A 7,821-nucleotide genomic window follows, 5' to 3' on the forward strand; every position below is an offset into this window, starting at 1 on the left:
AAATAGTGCAGCTAAGATTGCTCCTTAAACATGAAACATTAATTGAACTTTCAGCCTTACTCCGACTGTCTTTACTGACAACTTCTCTTGTAATCAGGCAAAGATTTTATTCTACCCTCTATTGCCTCTCACTCTAATTGCAATATTCCTACTGCCTCTAGATTTGAGGGCAAAATAAGGACCATCTACTCCCAAATACTTCTGACTGTTCACATGTGGTCAGTGTACAAAGAATCTGAAAATGCTGAATGAAACAAGCTGCATGCTTACTGGTCCTATTTGCATCACTGTATATTCGCCATAAAACATTACGTGGGTGATTATCTCGGTCAGTTTTGGTGTTTGTTGCCATTTAACTTGCTGGGTGACGACACTGTGTGAGTTCAGTGAATATACTTGGTCTAATGCATTTATAGGATATAATAAGCTTGTAGTGGGGCCTGGGTAACTCAGCCTTCCGGCAGGCTGCATAACGGCTGAGTTAAACAAAGCTCAAAAAGAACAGCATACAAGATATTGATGCGTGCTGAACTTACAGTAGTTTACATTATGAGTTCGCCAAAATATATGGATGGAATTGCACACACCAAAAACTAGAAAAGACAAAATACAAATGACCGGAAGCCGAAAAAAGAAACGCTAAACGTGACGCATTTGTTCATCGGCAGAACCAGAAACTGAGAGAGTTGGTGCATACTGAAGAAGTAAAAAGCAGCGCAGCAACGATGGACAAGAACGAAGGATGAAAAACAAGCGCTGAATAACAACTGAGGTTGATCGGAAAATACGCAGGTATTAATACTCGCCGAAAAAGAATAAGGACACATGCTTCTCTGCAAATGCTTCTGATCATATAAATCAAGAAACTTAATCTCACAATCATGAAGAAGCATCTAAGCTGTGCTTACACACGTGTTACAATTCACATGGAGGTGATACGCCTCACACAAATCCCTTGTTAATTTTTCTCTATATCTGCAAATAACTCTTGTCTCATGGAAAAGAGGTGAGCACATTTTCTTTTCGGGGGAACCCGGCATATTATTCAGAGAACAATCTCTGTTAAGTAACTCAAGGTTGGACGATGGGGGGTCCTTTAGCGATCATGCACCTAGGTACAGTGGTTGTAGTGAAAAATGGCATATTAATAAAGACGCATTCGACGACTTGCAAAATGCACGCCTTTGAAAGCACCAGATCGTAGGGGACTTACACCACGCTTTGCTGTGTCGTCATATATGGCTGAGCATTTTGCACAGACTAAGCGCATCACAGAAGGCATAAGGCCGCTGCATTCTGAAGGCCATTGCATCATAGTGCTGGTTGTAGTATTACTGTTTTTACTTCTATCTTCTAGTGTGTCAACAATTTAAGTAATGGTTCATGCTTTAAGTTGCTTAGTGATCTGTAGATACCGGATGTTTGCTTGCGTCTTTCAAATTATGCCTTAGACATTAATATATATGTATCCCCCGTGATATTCGCCTATGACTGGTAAATATTTTGGAATTGTCTTTCTCCTTCAGGTTGCTTCAGTTTCATCATCCGAACGATGGCTGAGGCGTGTACTTGGTGTTTATTTCTTGTGCACAATGAAAACAGGCAATACAACTGCTGAATCGAAGTTTATTGTCATTTCAGCGATGGAAGCAAGCTGTTTTAATAGTTGTAGTGAATTAAAGCTACACATTAAAGTTTATATTGCAGTTTCTCGGGTGCCTTACAGCACTTTAAGGCCAACTAGGCATCACAGTTATTCTTCGGCTCATCAAACCGAAACGGTATGAGAGAATTAAATGCAATTATAAATTATTTAATGGTCGTAGGTGATTACTACGGTGTGGACCATGCATCATCTAACGTCTAACGCAGAATTAAAAAACATGCAGATAAAATTGCCTGTTAAGAGTCCTTTAAACTAATTTTCTAGGTGTGGCACATTTTATTGTTTTCAATTTGCAGAGGTAGCCCTGTTGAGCGCTGCTTGCCTTCTTTATGTTGTTCGCTTTTTATTAATGGTTTCCGCCCTAATTTCCTGTATTTTTAGTGGTATCATCACGTAGTGACTCCTTCCAATTTTTCATTACTCCATCCCTTCTCTTCCGTCCTTTTATTTTGTAGCGGTCCTAATGGCAGCTGGCAGCTTTTCTTTCTTTTCTCACTTCTGTGTGCCAGTGCTCATGTTTCTAAAACAAGTATAGTTTACTTAAGGGATGAATCCTAAATTTTAAAGCATCATTAACGTGCCAGCTTTCGTTTTTAGCAGATGCCATGAGTGATGATGCTTACTGCTGCCAAGAATCTTTCATTGACATAAATTGGTTCACAAGTGCAGGACATGGCTTGCTCTCATAAGCGCACATTGTTGGATTGTAGTTTGCTCATGCTCTCTTGGTAACTGCCAGAATGGCCTCCGTAGGTGACTTATGTATTATTGTGCGGAAGTGTAAATTCTTATGCTACTACTGATGAGCGGTTACAGGGTGCTTATTATGCCTTCTTCCACAGTCATATCTTTTTGGGGCTTCAATTATTATACTGACGTTCACTTGAGCAAGCATCTTGCTCCAAAATGCCGGTAGAACTTCATGTCATTTGTCAGTTTTTTTACGAAGTGCATAACTTCAGGTAGGAATCAGTTTCAGGTCTCAGTGCTCATTCATTTGTTTTTGCTTTTCATCCTTTGTGTCAGATGTTAGGTTCTCGAGGATAGTTTGAGCCACAGCCTTCACTATTTAAGTAGTGTCGCACAATGTATCAGTCATCGCAATTGGTCATTAAAACTGAGCACTCCAACCTAGCTTTATGTGCACACCAAAGCTGAAATTTGAAGGCAACTTTGACGACAATTTAAAACTGAATTGGTCGTTTTACGGGCATAATGTTACAGGCCACTTGAAGTCCGGAACGAGCTTAGTAACGTGCCAAATGGCTATCAAGGTAGATGTACACTGGTAGCGAAGGCTCCATAGACGCCCATTGGTCCAAAAAATGGCGGCTCGTGGGCACTCCAGCGCCCCCTGGATTTTGGGGGGCAAACTACGCAAACGTGACGTAGAATGACGTCACGCATACGTATGCTTTTGGCGCGAATTATAAAGCGGTCTTTCTGTAGAATCCGCGTTTTCGAGCTTGCCCGTACCTCTCGAAGCTTGCTGCCTTTCAGCGCGCCCCAACCTATGCCAGTCAAATGTGCTCGAGTTCCTGCTAGTTATGGCCTTGTTAATGTGCAATTGGGAACGCAATGAAAGTGACTGGTAAAGGAGGGGCAGCATAGAAAGGCAGCAACACTTCCAGACACTGGCGAAGCATGTCTGTGGCCGGGTTAGCCGGGTATCGAAACAAGGCCTGTAAAGACGCGCTGTAATGCACCGCACACTCATGAATAGGGGGCAGGTCAAGAGTGTTGCAAAAATACAAAATTTGCCAGGTTTTAATAAAATGACTTACCTCTTTCATAAAACAAGGTGCTAATATATTTTTTTTTTCTATTGGCAGATTACATTCCAATTTTGTAGCTTTATCATTTCTTTATATGAGTGTTTTGCCCCCCATCCTCTGGTTGTGCTGCAGTCGCGCTAAACCACTTTTCGGCCCAGCCTTCGCCACCACTTTAAATCCGCCTTGTGGCTACTCCAACTGCATCAATATGTTTTGTGTTTATGTGGAACAAAATAAACATTAATTTCACATGGTTTCTAGCGTCTCTTTTTTCAAATGCCACTTCTGAACAAAGGCACAGCTGCTTGATGGCTGGTGAGACCAGTCGCAAGCTAGATTGTTTTCACAGTTTACTAGAACAAAGATAAAGTTTCCGCGCGTATGCAACAACAAACCACACAAAAAAATATACTGCACCATATTGGTGCCGATCACAACCGCGCATAGCAATAGCTAGCATTCAAACTGCGCACGCCCAAAACAGAAACAGAAGATGCCATTTCAGTCGCTTTGTGCGCTACAGTCTCCTGAGCCAATGGGTCCAATGGGAGTGTCCGCTGATCGAGAAATTTTCTTCGTATGTGTGGCGTGCGATCAGTGCGGTGATGACTCGATAAGGGCCGCAAAAGCAGCGCAGGCTAGATTCCGTCGGGAGCGCTGCTGGGGCGCGGTCACGCTGTTGGCAGCTAGCGCGAGCTGTAGCTTTGTACAGGTAGAATTAATATGAACAGGAACACGAGAGCGCGTGGCCGCCGCGCTTCACAAAGCGCTGCCGCCAACAGGCGCAGTGAATAGGCTGCACCAGGCAAATGAGCGGGAAGAGCTGATCGTCCTTACTGCGCATGCGCCTTTGTGCGGATTACCTTTGACTCTCGTCGACAGCGCATGCTGAGGAGGGGCGGCCGCGCCCTCGTGTATTCCCTTTGATATTGATTGTACCTGTGCATGTGCGACGAGGCTGTACCTTATCTGTATGAAGACAGAAGTCGGAAACGACTGCGCCAAAGACGGAAAAACTGGTTTGCGGGTGTGGGTACTCTGCGAGCAGCCTGCCACTTTCACGTTTTTGCGGCGTTGTAGTTTTGAGACGTTCAGATGCTAACGGCCTTTTTGCTATGACATTATCATTGCACGCTCGAGTGCCTATGCGACCTGTTGTGCTCGCCGCCTCGTTTCATGCTTTGTCGTGCCGCAACTTTTGTTCGTCGCGAGAAAAAAAAACGGCGTCTTCTATGCTGACTGCAGCTGTGTTCCTTTTCGGGCGAGACCATGGCTCCCGACTTCGTTCGCGGGAAGGCGACGCCTTCATTTGGCGGTGAGTTGTTGTTTTTACATCAGCATTGGTTTGCTCCCTGAGAGCGACGGATTGGTACTACTCTTCCGGGGTTACTTCTTTCTCGCTTACCAATATTGGGCACTTCAAAGGCACCTTGAAAGTCAGCAGTGAAAGGCTAGCCGTGCATTCTTGCAGCGTCTTAAGAGGCTGATGTGAAAGCGATGTGGCAGGAGCACTCAAAATGCATGTCTAACGCGTAACCTCTAATCTAAGCTAGTTAAATCAAATGCGAAATTCACAGAGATATTGGCACGACCGCTAATGACACTGGCTACGGTATCATCTTACGGGCAATCTACTCAAACGTCGCCTTCTCTCCTCGATGTAGGCACCTTATACAGGGATTATAACGGACGGGAAAAGTTGTCAGTGACAAGGTATGAGAGGTGCGGAGACGATAAGTAGAACAACCAGAGTTGATGGCAACTCTTGCCAGCGCTTTGCGTACACGTATGCCATCTTTGGCACTAGTTTGTTCAGCCTTAACTTCAAGTTATGCAAAGCTGCCGTTCTCAATAAAGCAATATTTCGTGGAGCGCTTTCAAAACAAGTTCCACAAGCCTGACAGCGCCTTCCGCATAAAATACGCGCTTTGTTTCGGTTGCAATACGTAAGTAAGAGCCTGCTTGAGTTTCTCGAGCTTCCAGCCATTTCAAGAGGGTAGGGGTCACAAGCGTACCTGAGATTGCAGAGGTACTTCATGCCATACACCATTGCCATCCAATGCTGAGCTCTGTCACGATGCCGCACTTTCAGGACATCAACGACGTGGTGAAAAAAGCGTCCCGAATTGAGGCCTTCTTCCTGGCAGAGCTCCACTACAAGTCACCTCACGCGGTTGAGGCCTCCCTTGAGCCGCCTTGGGCATGGCTTATATCCTCGGTTGCGTTCTACCCGGCGATCCCGCCCACCAACGATTTCCCGTCTAGGGACACACCCGCCTACCGGAACCCAGTTTGATTTCCACTCTGCTTCTATTCCGTGCGCTATAGACCCAACAAGGCTCAGTGCTAAAGACCGGCACCGAGTCCGCCTCCTGCCGCAGCGCACCGAAGAAACCGAATCGGCCTCCTTCGGCAGCTGGCCGAAAATATGGCGTCGTAGGCGAAACGTGTCAGCCTCCTTCAAATGTGTGGTGAAGATACAGTGTGGTAGGCGCAACGAGGACCGCAGGGAGCCTGTTGTTTTTGTTGTCACAAATCTGTTGCCATAAAGCAGGGGCCCGGACAGCCTTCTGCAAAGCGTCAGAGGAGGAGATGAAGAACAAGATCGCCCCCTCCTGCCCGGATCACCATCGCCATCAATGGTGTTGGCCTGTTCATCGTGAGGTGCTTCGTGGCCTGAATGACGGCCTCATCATTAGCGCGAAAAAGCGGTAAGGGTTTTGCTGTCGGCTTTTCAACTTACATTGTGCCCGCCTTCAAAATGCGGCGTTGGTTGCAGTCAGAATGACCGGAATGGTAATGCCCGCTCCTTTAGACACATGCTCTGGTGTTTACATTCTCTGCGATCTCGTCAAAAACGCTCGCGACACTAAGCGACTACATAAGCAAAATGGAAACATCACTCTTCCGATGGTATCTGCTCAGGTGGCATTCGCAACGCCAGCAGCCCGCTTAACGGTTACGATAAATGCGCGAAAGTTAACACAGCGCTTCTTCCAACTTGGCGGACTTTTCTGCACAGTGATCTTGCGCTGTAACTCTGTAGCTAAGCAAGAATCGTCGTCGATCTATCTCGGGCTCCTATCTCTTTGGTATCAATGCCATAGAGATAGGAGCCACTGCTTGTAACCTCTTCCGGGTCAGCGCGACAAGAAGTGGCATTGTCACTGTTCTGACCTACTTTGCACGATCACTTCCAGAGAGGCCAGAAATCTGGGCGGCACTTAAGCCTTTCACCGCAATGCTCACTGAGGCCCGTGCAACTGCTAACGTGCTGACTCACAGGATCGACAATGGCTGTGGCCACCCGATCAGTTTCAACCTTTGTCGTCTGAGCATCCACCAGCCAGAGCTTACGGCGAAGTTCTCGGCGAAATGGTGGTCACGGCTGCAGTAAGAACTTCGAAAGGTCCTCGGGCTTTTCTCTATGTTCTAGCACCGAGAACTAAATGGCGCGGCATGATTGTATGTCGACTATAGGCGGTTGAATGCTGTGCCAGCCCAATACTCGTAGCCTTTTCCATCGATCAACTGTTTTATCTACTCCGCTTAGCGAAGTCTTTCATTATGCTAAATATTAACAAGGGTATCTACAAATATATATAGACCACGGTGATGCCAACAAGAGTGCACTCAATTGCCGTCGAGTGCTGTTAGAATTTGTACGATTGCCCTATGGTGTAATGGATATCGGGCTTTGGGATGGTAAATCAACTACACGATCGAATACATGGATGAGCTGGTAGTCCTTTCGGAAACCTAAAGAGTGACATCATCCATATGACAACTGTTTTCCAACGAGTGCAGGAGGCAGACATCATCATAAACCCCCGAAATGTTCAGTTGGAATCGAGTAGGATAAACCTCCTTGGTTTCATTGGTGAACAAGGCATGATCCGGCCAGACGAGGAAAATATCCGGGTCACGCTGTAGCTCACAGCCCCAACAGGCATCAAAAGCCTCTAGCAATTTTTAGGCACAATTGCCTCCTATTGACACTTCAACCCTAACTGCGCTGACCTAGCAATTCTCCTCAGCAGCACCCCGAAGGTGCCAGTTGGTCCTGGAATGCCACGGAGCATGTATCGTTGGGGAGCTGTCAATGGCTATCGCTGGCAACACACGTCTTCGACTCCTCGGCCTTAACTTGCCCGTTCCCATGCACACTGATGGAAGTGAGTGTGGCATCGGCGTTTGTGTGCATAAGGAGTATCAAGGAAGCTGTGACCTCTAGCGTTCGCAAGTCACACTGTGACGCGAACAGAAGAGATCTATTCTCTAGCAAAGAAATTGCTTGCCATTTGTATTTGCACTCAGGAAGTAGACATATATTTGGATGAAGCTCAGTTTATTACTCAGACTGGTTGTCAGGCATCTTTG

The 7,821-nt window shown here is 46.2% G+C and overlaps 1 pseudogene; it reads left to right on the top strand.

Moving 5' to 3' along the window:
* The window catches only part of LOC144120182 (uncharacterized), a 40,495-nt pseudogene extending 34,758 nt beyond the window's left edge, over positions 1–5,737 (top strand).
* The last annotated feature ends 2,084 nt before the right edge of the window (positions 5,738–7,821 follow it).

Source organism: Amblyomma americanum, chromosome 2 (assembly GCF_052857255.1).
Source record: "Amblyomma americanum isolate KBUSLIRL-KWMA chromosome 2, ASM5285725v1, whole genome shotgun sequence".
NCBI classification, from domain to species: Eukaryota; Metazoa; Arthropoda; class Arachnida; order Ixodida; family Ixodidae; genus Amblyomma; species Amblyomma americanum.